Source organism: Saccopteryx bilineata, chromosome 7, assembly GCF_036850765.1.
Source record: "Saccopteryx bilineata isolate mSacBil1 chromosome 7, mSacBil1_pri_phased_curated, whole genome shotgun sequence".
NCBI lineage: Eukaryota > Metazoa > Chordata > Mammalia > Chiroptera > Emballonuridae > Saccopteryx > Saccopteryx bilineata.
In genome coordinates, this window is record NC_089496.1 from 5,754,873 (window position 1) to 5,773,829 (window position 18,957).

An 18,957-nucleotide genomic window follows, 5' to 3' on the forward strand; every position below is an offset into this window, starting at 1 on the left:
TATTTTTGCAAGACCTTGGGAGGGTCATTTAAATGATATTTAGTATTAAATAAGTCTCCCTTTGGGGAGTTTGTTTTCAGGTTTTGTGGTGATAAATAATTAGTGCCAATGCTGTAAAGGAGGATGTGAGCAGCAGCTCCAGCAAAGTGTTTCTGGCTGTTTTATGGTATGACAGTGCCATTAATGGTAGCCATTTACACAGGTTTTACACCCGCACTCATTTATAATACAGGGCCTGCTTTTAGAGGAGTAGTTGGTGAACCTATTAAAACTGTTCTTTAGATACATATTCAACTGGTAGTCAAGAAAAAAGAAAAACTTGTGACTATAAAACAAAAACACTGATTTTTTTATTCAAGAATTAAACACCAGGCCCTGGCTGGTTGACTCAGTGGATAGAGTGTCAGCACAGCATGCAAACATTCCAGGTTTGATCCCTGGTCAGGGCATGCATGAGAGGTGACCATCTGCTTCTCTTCTCCTCCCTCTCTCTCATCTCTTTCTCTTCCCCTCTCGCAGCCAGTGGCTCGGTTGGTTTAAGAATCAGCCCCAGATGGAGGTTGCTGAGTGGATCCTGGTCAAGGCATGTACAGTGGTCTATCTGTCTCCCCTCTTCTCACTTAAAAACAAACAAAAAAACTGTATGCCAGGCACTAAACCAGGTGTTTTGTAAAGTGTAAAAATGATAATAATGACATTAGGTTATATGGATAAATAAAAATTGAATTACATTTGTTCTGAGAATGTGTTGACAGTTTTCACTAGAAAAACTCAAAACCTTATTTTATACTTTATGCAACATGAAACACAACAAGAGTCTATTTTTTTAAATGTTTTTCTGTTTTTCAAATATTTGGAATGTTATAGATGGTACCTCTAATTATGAATCTTGACACTTCTAGTCTGGATGACATTGAAAAGCTAGGCTTCGGTTCAGAGGAGCAGCAATGATGTAGCAATGATAGATGGTATAGAAAAAGAGAAAACAATTTAAAAGAAAACAAACAAGACACAGCAAGAGGCAGCTGCCAGCAGGACAGGAAGAGGGCTCTCATCATAATCCAATAAGCAATACCTTGATGTTGGACTTCCAAGCCTCCTTAACTGTGAAAAGACATATCAGTTAAGCTGCCCAGTCTATGGTATTTTTTTTATAGTACCTGAGCAGACTAATACACAAAGAAAAGAACAGAAAAAGGCAGAGAGACTAAGCATTTCCAGAAAAAGAAGGCCCTGGCCAGGTGGTTCAGTAGATAAAGCATCATCCTGGCATACCAAAGTGGCTGGTTTGATCACTAGCCAAGGCACACACTAGAAGTTATCGATAAATATACAATAAATGGAACAACTAAGTGGAACAATGAGTTGATGCTTGTCTCTCTCTCTCTCTCTCTCAATGGGAAAATAATTTAAAGAAAAAGAAAAATGCAAATAAAAGCCTACAAATATTGCTGAAGTTAATGAAGTAAATAGTGATACTGGGGGAAAGTGATGAAAAGTGGCCTCTCAAGCTATGACAGTTGGCTTACATCAATTAGGATGGGCATTTGGAAAGAATTTCCAAATTGTAGGTAATTTCTTCTCTGTGCATCAGAACAGGTTCCTAGGGAAGAAAAAAACTGATATATAAACTCAGTTTTCAACAATAGCAAAAACAACAAAAAGTAGTGGCGAGCTGGAAGATCCGTGGGAGGTAATTCTATGAATTCAGTCTATTAAAAGTGCGCCTAGAGTTTCTTATTTAACGTTTTGCTTTTGTAAGCAGTGTGAAACAAATCAAACTTATTATCTCATGATTTTCATAAGTCAGAAGTCAGGACATAACATGTTTCAGCTGGATTCTCTGCTTAGGATCTCAAAATGCCAACATCAACCAGCAGCTGCCTGGGATCTAGGAAGAATCAACTCATTCAGGCAATTGGGAGAATTCTGATCCTTGTGGTTCTAGGACTGCGATGCAATGACAGCAATGGGCTGCTGGGACTTTCTGAGGCTCGGAACTGCAGACTTTTTCTTACGCTACAATTTCCCGCTTCCAACTGGAGAAGATTTTCTGCTTTTACAAGTTTGTGTGATTAGACTGCACCCGCTCATATAATCCAGGCTCATCTCCCTATTTTAAGCTTTGGAACTATAATTACATCAGCAAAGTCCCTTTTGCCATATAACACAATACTTCTCAGGTTCTGAGCATTAGGATGTGGACATTTGGGAGACCACCGTTTATCCTTTGGCCCCCAAAGATTCAAATCCTTCCCAAATGCAAAACATACTTAACTCATGTCAAGGTCCCCAAAGGTCTCATCCTATTACAACATCAGCTTAAAGGTCTAAATCTTATCATCTGTCTTCTAAATCAGGTGCAGGTGAGGCTCTTGGTATAATCCATCAAATACCCTCCTAGGACACAATTTCTACCCACCTACGGCCCTAAAGTAAAGAGAAAGTTACCTACTTTCATTACACAGTGATGGGACAAGCATAAGGTAATAGTTTATAAATATTCTTGAACAGGGAGAAAATGGTAGCTGAAATGAAGTCACCATGCAAAATAATTTCAAAATTCAGCCAGACAACCTCTCTTTAGGTTTCAAGCCTGGGAATATTCTGTGGCTCTTGGTTTGCCCTTCAATCTCCACCTTATCCTGTCGGGTTTCTGTCCCACCCTCTAGATTCTTTTTTCTTTTTTTTTTTTCGGTTTATAGGAGAGATTTATTTGAAGAAATATTACAACATATAAAAACTACATAAAATCTTAATTTCCACTCATACAGTGGTAGATTTGATATAATGCATAATAAAAAACTTTTAAAATTCAGAAGGCACAAAGTACTGCCCAATTTGATCACTAAGTCATTTGTGGACAAGCAAGCCTTACAGTACAGTTTCATGTCAGCCAAGGCCACAAACACCGTCCGTGTACAACACATTTGAACTGACAGATTTCAACATGTTAAAAATACAACATCAGGCTCTGGCCGGTTGGCTCAGCGGTAGAGCGTCGGCCTGGCGTGCGGGGGACCCCGGTTCGATTCCTGGCCAGGGCACATAGGAGAAGCGCCCATTTGCTTCTCCACCCCCCCCCCTCCTTCCTCTCTGTCTCTCTTCCCCTCCCGCAGCAGAGGCTCCATTGGAGCAAAGATGGCCCGGGCTCTGGGGATGGCTCCTTGGCCTCTGCCCCAGGCGCTAGAGTGGCTCTGGTCGCAACAGAGCGACACCCCGGAGGGGCAGAGCATCGCCCCCTGGTGGGCAGAGCGTCGCCCCCTGGTGGGCGTGCCGGGTGGATCCCGGTCCGGCACATGCGGGAGCTGTTTGACTGTCTCTCCCTGTTTCCAGCTTCAGAAAAATACAAAAAAAAAAAATACAACATCAGTGCACATTGGGGCTCCCTGGTGCCAGAAACCAGGGCGACAGGAGGTGAAACTAATCCTTGGTAGCTTTCTCCTCCTTGATTTTAACTGAGGCACTCTCTCGAACTTTGGCCAACATACAGCACTTGATCTCCAAGCCAATGGCTTTGGCCAGGGGCGGTGGCACGGCATTACCCACCTGCCGGTGCTTGTCCAGGATATTACCAAACAGCCTGTAGGTGTCCGGGAAGCCCTGGGAACGAGCACACTCCCGCACGCTCATGACATGGTGCTGTTCAGGGTGATGAACACGACCCTGCTTGCCCATGGGCTCAGGGTTGGTGACAGTTGTGCTGAACAAGCCATTCCATTCGAGCCGTCTATAGAGACAGCCCAGCGGTTGTGCCTGTTTCCAGTGTGGGGCAAGCACCAGGGGATGAGGGTGTTGAACTGTCTGGCTGGAGAGTCACAGGCTTTGCCCGCTTCCACACGACCCCTCAGAGGGCCCCAGTGCTGCTGCAGCCATTTTTCTTGACATGGTAGATATATCGCAGCTTCCTGGCCATGGTGCCATCAGAGAGCCGCACCTCGATATTGGGCAGGTCGCGCCAGTCTGAGCGTGGTGCCAAAGGTATGTGCCCCATGTGGGCAGCCACCAATGCACTCATGTCCTTACAGAGGTGGTCCCTGAGGATGGGCTGGCACTGTGAGCCCCAGAGCTGCCTCTGGAACCAGGACTGAGGCTCCCTGTTGTGTGAGATTTCCAGAAGGTCAGACATCGTGTCGCGCATGGTGATGGTTCGGAATGGACCTGAGCTCAGCCTGGTTATGTTGCTGACAAACTTCTTGTCGTCCACCACAACACTCAGCCGACAGGCCCGGTGCGTGAACACGTGCAGGGGCTCTGGGAATAGGGGGCGCTTCTCCCCAGGCGCCGCAGCCAGGACAATGGCTCGTCTCCGCGTCTGGGCCACGCGGTACTGGCCTGCCTGCAACACGCCAAAGGTGCACTGATAGCCCATGCGGACCAGGCAGCGGAGAGTGAGCTTTAGGACCGTGGAGCGCTTGAAAGAGGTGAAGTTCCTGACGTTCTCCCTGAGGAAGAACCATGGCCGATGGTAGTCACAGTAGCTGAGGAAGGAGACCACCAAAGAGTTCTTGAACTTGGAGTAGGTACGGGAATTGAAGCAGTTCATGCCACTGAAGCCTTGGCAGGGTGGCCCGCCACCCAGCATCTCCACATCTCCCTTCTGAGGCAGCTTCTGCCACGGGAGTTGGTCACCTCTCCAGCCATGACCAGCTTCAGCAGGACATTGCAATCCTCTGTGAACACTGTGGACTTGGGGTTGTTCAGCCGGAACGCCTGGGCTGCAGGGTCCCACACCTCAATGACCCACAGTGTTTCTGAGATGCCTGCTTGGTGGAATCCTTCTGATAATCCCCCACAGCCAGAAAACACATCCAAGGGCCACAGTTTCAGCAGCTGAATTTCCGCCTTGGGTTCGCTTGGCTCACATGTCTGAGACTTTGCTTTGCCTTTCCCTTTTCCCTTCCCCTTCCCTTTGTTTCCAGGGCTATGGGCATGGTTGGGAGGATCTTCAAAGCTTTTGCTCTTGGCATTATAGGCCTCAAGGAAGTAGAAGCGGTCTGGGCCACCGGCCGAGAAGTCCTGTAGGCACTCGGGCAGGTCCACCCCATACTCCACAGTGCAGCGGCCCTGCGCGGCACTGAAGTCCACCACAGCCTCCTCGTTGCTCCAGTAAAGCAGGTTGATGTCTGCATGGTAACTTGCTGGCGTGGACTTGTGTGTGTTCTCTGGCCTGTAGAACTTGTTCAGCCTGATCTTAATGTCTGTTTCATTGGGCTTTCCATTGTTCTTCTTCACACAGAAGATCTCTTTGATGCAGCCAACCGGTATGGCTCAGGGGCATCCAGGTTGCTGCCTTTAATGTAGTCCGAGTATTGCTGGTAGTGGTTTGGATACAGATCTTCATCCACAGGCTCCTTCCTTGGATATTTCACAGGACTGGACAGCTTGATGTTGAATGTGAAAGCCTCAGGGAAGAGGTACACGCTGTCACCCACTCGATACTGGACACCATCCTTGCTGGCTGAATTGTAGAAAATCCGGGTGTCTAAGTCCTCAAGCTGCTCCATGACCCTGGGAATTTTCTTTTGCCTCATTTCAGCCAGACAGGCACAGCTTGCGCAGAATTTGTACTTGTTGTCCTCCGTTGGCTGAGTTTTCGGAGGGGACTCAAATCTCGCATAGTCTTGATCATACCACACCTGGTAGAAATAGGTCTTCCCATTGTCCTCTGCCATCAAGGCCTCAGGACCCGTGCCTCCGTCCATGGCCCAGCTTTCCGATGGAGCTTTATAGATGACTGTCACCTTGCTATGAATATATGACAGCTGCATGTCCTCACACTCGTCTACCAAGAACAGCTTCAGGGGGTCCGACGTGGCCCCAAGGGTTGTGTCTGTGCTGGCACAGAACCAGTGGGCATGAAACATCTTCCCTTGGGTGCTGTCCTCCCGCAATGCCGTGACCCTTGCTAAGCACAGTGGCTTTGAGGAGTCATCTGGAATAACAGAGACACAATCCCCCACTTCCAGGGTTTCTGAGTCAATGCACATCTCTTGTAGTAAGTCTTTTTGCCATCACTCCTAACGGCTTCTCCCATCCAAGTGATCCGGTTCTTGTTCTGTTTCTTTTTCTTCCCCTGATGCGTTTTTTTTGGGTGATGGCACCTCTGGAATATTGTCATCTACTTCTTCGTCATCATCTGCCTCCTTCATGGCCATATTGGGACACCTCTCTTGGCAAGCCTGTTTGCTCTGTCCACTACCACCGAATTTAACCATATCCTTACAGGCTTTACACTTTCCACACTCAGGCTGCTGACAAACCTCACAGACACCACATCGCCGGCATTTGAAGGCATTCTCCTTATCTTCTCTGTCATCCTTTTCGATTTGCTCTGCGAAAAAGTAACAAAGATCTGGTAGACCAGCTTGGTGGTGGTAGCTTTAATGGGGCCTTTGTCCTTCTCCTTGTTGGAATGACTGATAATCTGACATCTTTCAGCTCGCCTTTTTCCCAGGGTGACCCCAGCCAACTTGATCAGGTCTCTCATGCAGGGGGTCAGGAAGATGGGCTGCTCATCACTGTCCCCAGCCTCATCATAACTCTCTACTTGTTCCACCACAAACTGAGCATGTCGAAGGAGAGAATCCTCAGTCAATCACTTCAGGTTGAACACCGAAGGAGGAACAGTGGTCTCAATCTTATTGATCAGGTCTTCATAGGTCGAGTCAGGGTTGCTCTGCAGGAACTCAACGACTATCTTACTTATGTAGATCTTCTCTTGCATTACACTGAACACTGGTGCATACTCTGGGCTGGGATCCATCAGAATGTATTCAGCAAAGGAAGTACTGAAGCCAATGAGAGCCTTTTCACCTTCATCAAAGCCAGTGATCCACCATTCATTGATGGGGCCAAGGTTTTTGCCATTAACATCACCTTCAAGAGATGGGTCATCATCATATATTGGTTTTGCTGAACCAGAAAAGAAGAGTTCAACATTCTTCTCAATGAGGCCAGTGTCAATTGGGCACAGGTGACCACATTTACAGTATACACTGAAGCATGTTAGTTTGTGTTGGGGAAGAGCCTCATAACTCTCAAAGCCAGATTCATTGGCATCGGAGATAGACAGTCTCTCATTTGTCAACAACTGTGGCTCATCCACTGCATCAGGAGGGTGATGTTCATACTTCAGTTCGGGGTCATCCAGGTACTGTCCGCACTGAAGGCACCTCTGAAGATGGGTCTTGGAAGACACTACCGCTTTGGTTCGAGCCAATTTTTTCTCAGTTGGTTCTTTGGATGTAGTTTTGCGTCTCTTCTCCTTTTCATCTTCATATTTTTCATCAGAAACTTGTGGTTTTGCTCTTTCAGGTTCTTTTTCTTCTGGTCTCCGTTTGGCAGCTAGAACTTTGGATTGACTTCTGTGCCTCTTTTCGTCTTTCTCGTCTGCTTCATCCATTTCAGCCTGAAATCCTGGTCTTGCATCTCTGTCAGGTTCCTCCTTAGATTTCTGTGTAGATGTTAGTTCTTTGGTTTGGCTTCTGAGTCTTTTTTCTTTTTCATCTCTTTCTTCTTCCTCTTCCATATGAGTGCCTGGTTTTACTCTTTCTGGATCTTCTGCAGAGAGTGGTCTGGAAATTAGTTCTCTGGATGTTATTCGACATCTCTTTTCCTCCTGGTCTTTTTCTTCTTCATGGACAGTATCATTGAATTTGGCTCTTTCAGGGTCTTCCTCCGGTTTTTGTTTGGCAGGGCCCCTTGCAAAATGAGAGGTGATGGTGGTCTGCCTGGTAGTTTGCCTTGTAATCCTGGGGCTAGGTGAGACTTCAGACTTTGTCTCTCCATCAAACTTGCTTCTCCTGGGTATAAAAGGTTTGGACATGAGTTTGGGTGACTTGTTTTCCTCTGCTATTCTCACTCTGTAGTCCTTACATGAATGGTTCCCGTCTTCTATCTAGACACCCATTCACTTCCCGAGTAAAAGCATGAGCTCCATTCTCCAAGGACAAATCTTTATTTAAAAGGGATTTGACTTTAGCCAGATAGCCCTCCTCTGATAATTCTTCTTTATGTAATTTCATTTCCAAATCACATAACTGATATTTTATTTCTGTTTGCAGAAATTCATGCAAGAGATTCAATTTCTCCTTCAACACTCCTTTTCAGTTAAGCTATTTCTTTCCAAATCTTTGAGCTTCCTGGCACAAGAAGTAAAACGCACATCAGCATCTGCTTCTGAACTGCAAGGAAAAACATCCACACCACACTGAGCAGGGATGTCTTTTAAATGGTCTTTTAAAATACATCAAAGTCAAAGGCATGGCTTTTCCTAGAAACATTAACATGAAGTACACAAGTAGTTATATGAACTCCCAAGTTGTAAACTCTTTATTTTTTCTATTGAAATCAAGACGATGTGTAACTGACAGGTGACATTGAATGAGTAATGCAACTATAACATTCTACCAGTTTAATAAGTTAAAATCTAAGTTCACAGTTGCACTTCATAAAAGGTTTGTGGGAAGATGAAGTCACAGCAGAATTTAGGATAAAAAACAATAATAATTTTATTTTTATAAGCACCTATTATGTTAAGTAGTAAATATTTCCAAGCACTATCTTACTTAACACTAAAAACAAAACTTCTTTGAAATAGGTATCTTTATTTACAGATGAGAATATAAGCCATTCGTAGATACTAGATGTAAAGGGAAAGACTAAATAATATTTACCCAAAAGTCAAGTTAGCGAAACTCCAGGACCACCTGATAATGTGTGGGGACTCCTTTTTAAGGTGGTTATATAATTATCTCTTCACCTTTTTAATTGCTTTTAGTTCCAGACTCTATTTTTATATAAATATATATATATACTTTTTTTATTCAGTGAGAAGAGGGGAGGCAGAGACGAAAAACTCCCACATGTGCCCCAATCAGGATCCACCAGGCAAGCCCACTAGGTGATGCTCTGCCCATCTAGGGCATTACTCTGTTATTCAGCAATGAAACTCTTCTTGAGCACTTGATGCAGAGGCCATGGAGCCATCCTCAGAGCCCAGGGCCAACTCACTCCAATCAAGCACTACAGGAGAGGAAAAGAGGGGAGTGGGTGGAGAAACAGATAGGCACCTCTCCTGTGTGCCCTGACCAGGAATCAAACCCAGGACCTCTATATGCCATGCCAATGCTCTGCCACTGAGCCAACCAGCCAGGGCCCTCTCCTCAATATTTACCACAGTCCTCCTCATTGGTTTCTTTGTTTGCACCATTGCCTTCTCCTCATCCATTCTTTACTCAGCAGCCAAAGTTATCTTTTTAAAACACCAATGGGATCTTGTCTTACCTCTATCAAAAACCATTCAATGGCTTCTGCATCATGGATGTAAATCACAAACCCCTTGATTTAACTCTGTACAAATCATTTCAACCTTCATTCTCTCTCACCCTCTTTATTCTACTTGCCGTATGTATTTCTATTTCCTCTAGTCCACATACCTATCTTACCCAAGGTCTTATTCATGCTCAAATTTCCTGGAATGCTTTGTGTACCCTAAAAATTTCCCAGTTGTTGAGATGAGTAAGGTGACACTACTATATAACCTCATAGTTGTCTGTAGCACTTTCTGCACTGTATCGTAATTGTTGGTTTGCTTTGTGTAGGTTCTTGTGGGCAAGATCTCTATGTTGTTCACTCTCATCCCTGGAATGTAGTACCAATAACAGGTAATGGACACTTAATAAATAGTTATGGCATAAATAAATGAATCTATGAGTCATGATTGTGTTGAAATGATTTATGAATTTCCTGAAATTGTATCCAAGTGTTGTTCTGAAGAAAAGTTGATAGTTTTTATCAGTTATTAAAAGAACCATTGACCCAATCAATGGTCAAGAAGAGCTATGCTAATTAGTCCATCACATTATACATGAGGAAACATAACCAATGATGTTAAATGACATTTTAAAAGTAAAATGGAGATGCAAAATGAGAAAATATTCCAGATCATCAATATTGCACATTATTATAAAGGATACAATGTGTCTCTTACCAAATAAAATTTAACATGAAAGATTTTTAGATATTCGGACAGAGTATTAGAATGTGATTACAAACAGAATAATAAGTTGCATTTATTGTAGCAAACTATAGATCTCTCTGTTTATTGTCCCTCCAGCCCAAGGTGAAGATAGAATATTTAATGCTTTGGCTGGACAGAAAGAATGAGTAGATGATGACTGAATAAATCAATAAAAGAATGGCATTGTTTAGGCTCCAGACACAAACTATCAACTAAAAGATTTTTTAATGAAGAGGATAATTATTTGTCACATAACTAGAAATCAAAAGGGAGGCAGTTCCAGGGTTGTTTGATTCTGTAGCATAGTAACATTTTCAAAGGCTCAGTAATTTCCATCATCCCTCTGCTATATTGGCATTGACTTTGTCCTAGAAGATGCTGTAGATATAGATATTTTTACACACAAGGTGCTAAAAACAGTATTCATGAGCAGATTATCTGCTTATCCCCCACCTCAGCCACATCCAAAGTCTCCTGAAGACTTCTATACTTGGATTGGATCAACAGCCACACCAGGGAATCTGGGCAAGGCAAGTTCTTACTCTATAATAGGAAACAGGTACTCCTATATGGAGGAAAGAGAATGAGAGAGACAGCTGTTGAGTACGAAAAAAGCAGGATCAGTTATAGACGTCATCTGTTGAGGCAACACAAAGTAGATTAAAAACTAAAAGTTAAAATTCGTGAAACTGTAGTGGAATAGGCAAGGACCTGTCTATGCTCCTGAACTGATCATTGAGAGAATTAGCTCCCTATGTAAGAACCTAAATTTTAGCAAAACATTATACATACTTAGGCAATGTTTAAAATCTTTTTTTTTGTAAATTCTACATGTTTGAAATTTTGCTACAGTTGTTTATGAGAAAGTAATATTTGGACAAGCTTTCTGAAAATAGTTTAACCATGTATAAAGGTTCATTTTACATAATTGAAGCAAAAGGGAAAAATCTTGACAGCAAAAGAGTATTCAGAGTTTACATTCTATTAGATATAAAAAGACAGCACATTTTTCTTGTCATGCAATTTTTTAAAGGACACTTTTGGAGTATTCTTGTAATATCTGTACCTTTTTAGTTTTGTTATTGTTCATATTAAGAAATCTAACCTGTTGACTTTATAGCAACTCCAGGAATATGTGAAAGGTACCCCAGCCTAACCAGAAGAACAGAATTCTAGTTTCATTTTGATAGGCCACTTAGAAAACCCATTAGTTTTGCTGCTTCTAAATATGTGAGATATACCACAACTACCAAATATGTAAAATGAAGTGGCAGGACCAGTTGGTTTTGTAATACTTAGTAGTTTAAAAAGTTGTACATTTACACAATAGAATGATACACAGTCATTAAAAAAAAGAAGGAAATCTTATCTTTTGCAATGGCATGAATGGACCTGGAGAGCATTATGCTAAGTGAAATAAGCCAGTCAGAGAAAGACAAGTACCATTTGATCTCACTCATATGTGAAATCTAATGAACAAAATGAACTAACAAGCAAAATAGAGACAGACTTATAAATACAGAGCAAACTGACAGCTGTTGGGAGAGGGGACTGGGTGAGGAGGTTGGAGAAATTGAGCAAAAAACAAAAAGAGAAAATACTCATGGACATGAAGAACAGTGTGGTAATGGCGGAGGGGGGGAGGAGGTGCAGGAGAGCATGGCGGGCAGACGCACAGTATGCTAAATTGAAGATGTGGTATAGAATTTTGCACCTGAAACCTGTATAATTTTGTTAACCAGTGTCATCTCAATAAATGCAATTAAAAATTTTTAAAAAGAACATGATTCGAGTCTACAAAATGGGATTTATTTTCAATAGAGTAAGTCCAAGTATCTTATAGACAAAAATCAAACTCTTTAGTTTGAAAGCCAAGCTACATTATCTTTTAATGATTTTTTTATAACTTCATTGACATCCAAGTGATATAAAATAAACTGTACATATTTGAAGTGTACGATGTGGTGAGTTTTTATATATGTATACATCTTACAAATAAAACTAAACTTTCATGTGCAAGTGTGGACATAGCGTTTACTCTCTTAGGCAGATACCTAGGACTGGAATACCTAGAATGTGTAGTTGATGTATATTTAATTTTGAAGAAACTGCCAAATTGTTTTACAAAATGATTATATAATTTTAAATTCTCACATATTGTGTATAAGAGTTAAATTTTCTTCATATCTTCACCAACACTTAGTGTATTTAGTCTTATTTTAGTCATTTTACTTAGTGTGTAGAGATCTTTTGTTGTGGTTTTTAATTTGCATTTCTGTAATGATTAATGATGGTGAACAACTTTTCATGTACTTATTAGCTACCCATATTTCTTCTTTGATGACATGACTATTCAAATATTTTGCCCATTTTATTGAACTGTTTGTCTTCTCATTTTTATGTTGTAAAGTTGTTTATATATTTTAGAGAATAGGCCTTTGTTAGCTATACATTTTGTAAATACTTCTTTCAGTCTTTAAGTGTTTTTCATTTATTTTAGTAACAAGGTGTTATGACCAGCAAATTTTTTTGTCCAATTTATTGAAATCTTAAGTTTTGTATGTGTTTAAGAAGTATTTGCCAAACACAAGATCACAAAGATTTTCTCTTATATTTTCTTCTAGAACTTCTATAGCTTTAACTCTTACATTTAGATCTAGAATCTATTTGAAGTTAACATTGCGTATGCAGTGAAGTATTCTTTGCATGTTGCTACTCCACTAATTTGGTACCATTTTTAAAAAAAATTTAAAAAAATCCTGAATTGCCTGGCCCTTTCTGAGAAAAGTAATCAGCCACAGAAATTTTAGACTGGCTGAGTCAGGTTAACCACCCAGGCTTAACGAGATACCCTGTCCCCAAATGTACAACATTCTGTATATATGAAAGTCTTTTAATCTAGTCTTAAGAAATATGTCAAAAATATATCTTTGCTTTATCAAGCAACCTTCTTTAAAATGCTAATAACTTATAGAATTGAGTAGTTTAGAATTCACACAGCAGTATCAATCAGTCAACCTTCTGAACCACCTAAACTGTTAAAGTGACATTTTGGATTGGATGGAGGTAGAAGAAAGTAAGGAGGGGAGGGGATAATTCATTGTCTTTTGGAAATGAAACCTTTTAGGGAAAGTTCAATCCTTGGTTGAAAGACTAAGAGCAACAGAGGAGAAATTTGGTCCTAGGGATGAGAAAAAATAAAAATAAGAGATCATGCAATTTTTCCTATATTTCTTTTTCCCTTTTTTCAGAAAAAGGGATAAACTTTCAAAATGTTTTCTCTAAGCCCCTTCATGTCTGTTGTCCACTTTCTGAGTTCCTAGATACTAATGCCTTCTTCTTCCTCCCTTCTGCTGTGTGGTCTTAACTTTCAACGCAGAACTCAGGCGAGTTAATTTTGATGAAGTCTTTCAGAGATATATCAGTTTAAAAGATTTTTACAAGCTCTCAAAGTAATTTAATAGCTGCTTACAACATTATTTCCTTAGGAATAGTATATTTTTTAGTTAATCACACTAGTTTTCAAAGAAATGCAGCCTGTCCCTATGGGCAGGATTTTCTGTGTTACATAATCATAAAATGTCATCTAAATCCTCAAAGATTTAATTACATGCAAAATAATCTTAGTCCTAATATATTTTATTGGAGCATTATCTTCTAAAATTTAGCATATTTGATTATCATGTTCTTGATTAACCAGGTTATTATAATAAGTAGACTGATATGTCAAATATAAACTAGTCCTGAAAATTTGTTTATAGATAGATACTAACTGTATCATTTTTACTCTACTAGAAGTGATATGGCTGAAATATTTTTGGTAGCAATCTGAAAATTAGTTTGGGTTATATTTTTAAATGTGAGAATGTCTCATTTCTTCAATTAATTCCACACATTAGAACACTGTGAATTTATTCATTCTGGTTTGTCAAGTCTATATGTAGACTAACAGCCAAAGCATTTCTAAACAGTAGACTTTAAAACTGCATTCAGGCCCTGGCCAGTTGGCTCAGCAGTAGAGTGTCGACCCTGCATGTGGAGGTCCCGGGTTTGATTCCCAGCCTGAGCACACAGGAGAAGCACCCATCTGCTTCTCCACCCTTTCTCCTTTCTTTCTATCTCTTTCTTCCCCTCCCGCAGCCAAGGCTCCATTGGTGCAAACTTGGCCTGAGCACTGAGGATGGCTCCATGGCCTCTACCTCAGACGCTAGAATGGCTCCAATTGCAGTGGAGCAATGTCCCAGAGGGTTTATGAAATAGCTCAACATAGCAGAAAAAAATTCTAAAAAATGTCTTCAGAAACTCTGAAAGTGGAAAAATGAGACGCTTTACTAAGATTACTATTTTATATATTACATATGTCTATTCATCGTCTAATACATTTGAAGCATGCATAGATGCTGTATTTGATTCAATACAAACCTCTTTCTTTTGCATTAAATAAAAAATTATCTCTGCACTAAGGAACTGCCCCAATTCAGGCTTTTATTTAATAACAATCTCCTGCCCTATGACATGTTCTTCTTTTTGTTTTTTATTTTATTTAGAAAATTAATTGTAACAGGATCACATTGCTCAATAAGAGTACATAGGCATCAGGTAAACATTTCTATAGCATTTGAAATGTTGATTATGTTGTATTTCCATCACCCAAAGTCAAATCATTTTTAGTCACCTAATATTTGTACCTCTTTACATCCTTTCCCCCAACTCCATTCCAGTCTTGCATGCATATATATATATATATATATATATATATATATATTGAAGTATAGATGTGATTTTAAGTGATCTAGCCTTTAAATTTTTTTACCTCAATACCCTCATCTCCTGGCATGTTATAAAATGATGCTTCACATTCACTCGCATTATAGCTGGGATAGGTAGAGATACTGTGGTTTCCTTACTGTCCTTATCAAAGCCCAGGTTCTCTCAGGAGGTGAGAGTCCAGGCATATGTGGGAAGGAAGAACTATGTGATCTTGCATCATTGAGAATGACTGGGCTTCATACTCAAGGCATGCTACAGAGCACTCTTGGTTCCTAGATTCTTCTATAGGATTATGATGCCATAGAAACATTTCATTTTCTCTCAGGGTCTTTATGATTCAAACTCACCTCCAAAGTATCTGGTGCAACATTACAGTGGATCTGGCTATAGCACTCCTGAAATGCTTAGCCCTGACAGTCCACCTGTGTACCATGCCACCCCTTCTGCTGAGTTAACTGGCCACCACCTTTGACTACTCACCACTTCAGTCCACAAGGAGCATAAGAACTCTGGTTACTTATTCAACTTACATAGATTCATTTGAACTTGGTGAGTTAATGTCCAAATGTCCAGGCCTCTGTCCAGCTACTCGACTGTGCCACTAGGTTTCCTTCATAAACCCTAATCCACATTGTATGGATCATCTACAAGGTAGTCTCCTCCAACTCTTCTGGACACCTCTTTTGTCATTCATTTTCCTATGCTTTCAGCAAGTGAGAGAAGGGTCGTCACCTGAAATTTTTCACCTGCTTCAATTTATTAAGGTAGCCTGTTGCTGACTTATAGATACTGGCAGAAGACATACAGATTCTGGATTAGAGACAAAGGATTTATTACATTGTGCACAACAAGCAGCATGAGTATACTGTTGGCACTCATTCCTCTTGCTGCTACATTCCATGGAGGTGACAAAATGGCCCAGGTGAACACTGAGCACACAGTGGTTTTCATTCACATTGAAGAATATTGATTTTAAGGAAGCAGCTGCTTTTACATTAAGCCTTGACTTTGCTCTAGTCTAGAGGGATATAGTGCACACCTAAGGTTACTTGCTGCCAATACAATCCCTAAGAAATGGTCAAGATAAGTATAGTCAAGGCCTGTCGTTTTTGCCACACCCAGCCAGAGCATGAAGGGACACAATGTTCCATGGCAAAGTGCTTCTCCCAACATAAGGTTCCTATGCATACCTTACACTTAGCCTCTCCTATATCTCTGGTCCACAATCCTCCAGGCCAGGAATGAGCTTCTCTCCCCCCCCTTCTCTCTTTTTAACCTTACATAAAATCCATCTTCTGTCTCACCAATGCCTTACTATAAGGCACTGTAGTGGATAGGAGTATATTCTTTACATATGGGAAGATAGTTCTCAAATGTCCTTCCATACCTATCTCTTGAAGAATTCAGGAGGAGCTGAGTCAGTGCAGGTCCTCTGGGAAACAGATACCAGGATGCAATTAAAAGCGGAAGAGAAGTTTTGAAGAGAATGCTTGTGAAAAATAAAGGGGAGAGGAAGGAGAAGTAGCTTAAAGTTAATACTTTAAGAGCATGATACAGGCCTGACACCTATGAGAAGAAAGTGGGGAAGGAAGGAATATTTGGGGAAAAGAGTTTCTGACTGTGATATACCTCCAAACAATTTCAGGCAGCCCAGTAAAGAGTTCAGCACTGCAAGAAATCACCATTATTCAGTGTCCCTGTCAAACTTCATCATCGAGTTGGGGCCCAGGGAATAAGCTGGAGGCCATCCTTTGACTGCACTATTGGCGGTTGGTTCTGCATGCCAGGGAATTCTTAGCATACTTTCTTGGCTTCCCATGGAGCCATAGGAATGACACACCTTTTTACAATGTCTTGTTTTAAAGCCTGTTATTAAACTAAGGAGCTCAAATTCCTTGCCATCTTGGAGCTATAATTAATGGCTTATACCGGGAGATGGGATATTGCAATGAGAAAAACTAAAACATATCCTTTATTTTGTTTTAAAAAATGTTACATAAAAAAATTTTATTGAATTTATTGGGGTAACATGAGTTAATAAAATTATATAGGTTTCATATCCTTTAATTTTTTAAAAAATATTTAATTTTTGAAAAATTCTCTTATGTTTCAAGATGTTGAAACTATATCGTCATGACACATCTTCTTCATAAAGCTCTCCCATATTTAATCCCTAACTAGTAAGTCTACATTAACATTATGGCATGAATGATCAAAATAAATGTTTAATGATGTGCTTAAATCCCACTCATTTCTATCTCATTTTCAAGACTTTCTTCCTGAGTGTCATGGTGTCAGCTGTGTGCAGGTCCAGCCTCCTCAGTGTATGCACAGATTTAGCAGAAGCAGGAGTTTGGTTAGTACCTTCTGTCTCATTTTTAATTTTTCTTATTTTAATTATTTTTAATTTATTTTCTTTTTCTTTCTTTCTTTTTTTGGGGAGGGGGGGCTGCAAAAAGCTTTATTGCTTTCATTTGGTCTAGTGCACACGAAAGGGCTCCAGGGAGGTTAAAAATGTGCCTGATGGTTTCAGGGAGAGGCTCAGGCAAAAGCCAGACACCAAATGAATGCAGAGGGGCCCCTCAAAGGCTCTTAGTTTTGCGTGCTCGAGAGTAAACCTTTTGAGGAGATGTTCACCCAGCCCAGCCTGGTGGCTGGCCAGCCTGCAGATATTGGTCAGGTGTGGCCCAGCTTCTTGATGCATTTCGCGCTTATCCAGGAAATGGCTCTCCAGGAAGTCACAGAGCTGAGGGTCCGTGAGGGCAGAACCCATAGCCGGTAGTGCTAACGGGCTGGTTGGGTTCTTTCCCATGGCCACAGCACTTCCATGGAATCCTGAGTGTTATCCCAGCCATCTTCAGCATGTCCTGAAAGAGGACGCGGCCACCGCGCTGGTTCTGCACCTTTAGGAGATGGATGCTGGCATCCTCGCGTTTCTCTCGGCCAGCTGGGAAACGTGGCCGCATCCAGAGCCCCGTGATCACGACTGGAACAGACGCTCAGAGAGGGAGGTGGAGAAGGCCCGCAGAGGCAGGCAGACCGGGCAGTTGATGGCAGCTTCCACCTCGGTGGGTAATTCTGACAAATTTGGGAACTCATGGTTGTTTGCAATATCGAGTTCAGGTCAAAAAACAGTGTTGGTGGGTCTCAGAGGCTGAGGATAGCTGAACTGTTTCCAAAGGTGGTGACTGGAAAAGAGAGTGGAGGGTGGTCAGAGGCTGGAAGATGGAGTGTGCCTGGGTCTGTCCTGTCCAAACGCTGTTGAAGAAAGAGTCAGATCCTGGGGATGACTAAGGGCACTTTGTCCCACTTTTAAAAGGTCAGAGCACTTCCCCCAATATTGAATATGTGACCTGGATGCAGCCTATGCATTATCTTTTCCCCTATCTAACGTTTTTGTTTGTTTGTTTGTTTGTTTTGCTTTTAATCACATAAAAATCTTCTGAGCTAGGGCTAAGTCCTAGTTGTCTATATCACCAACATGGAAGAACCATTCTGAGCACCATGGCACTAGTTTTTACTTGAAAATTCTGAGCATAAGACAGCTCAGAAGAGGGTCCTATCACAGGGGGAAAGAAAGAGTAGAACTTGATAGTGCTTTAGTGGGAGGGGGTTAGTCGCAATCAGCTACCATCAGGAATAGAAAGGTAAAAATGGTCCTCAGAAGAGGAAGGAATGGTGGTGGTGGATTAGTAGACATTGGGATGAAGAGGAAGATCTAGGGGATGAGACCCTGGGCAAGAGGGGATGAGAGGAATGGCTCTGGAGGCCAAGGACATAAGAGGGACTCAGTGGGAAATCTTCAGTCCTTCTGGTTCCTTACCCCTTGAATTCCAGTTTCCTACATGTGCAGCTGAGATCTCTAGGCATCTGATTCACTATTCATATCTTAATTTGTGCTCACTCACCATGCCTCATGTTTCAGCCAGTTGCTGGAACTGCCTAACATTGGAACAACTGATCATTTTTTTTATCCCATTGTTTGACACTTCTCTTTGCCCCTAATAATCTATCAGGGCTCACATTTCAGGCCAAGTTTTATGATGCTACCAAGCATGCTGCCTTATTTTCTAACTGGACAGCAGCTACAATGTTGACTTCTTCTATAGCTTTGCCCTACTGGAACTGAAGATCCTGAGCTTTAGGTAAATTTTTAGATTGTC

General features: G+C 41.4%; 1 pseudogene; it reads right to left on the reverse strand.

Annotated features, from left to right (window-relative positions):
* Window positions 1-3,384: 3,384 nt before the first annotated feature.
* LOC136310713 (DNA (cytosine-5)-methyltransferase 1 pseudogene) lies at window positions 3,385-17,567 on the reverse strand (annotated as a pseudogene).
* Between the last annotated feature and the right edge of the window lie 1,390 nt (window positions 17,568-18,957).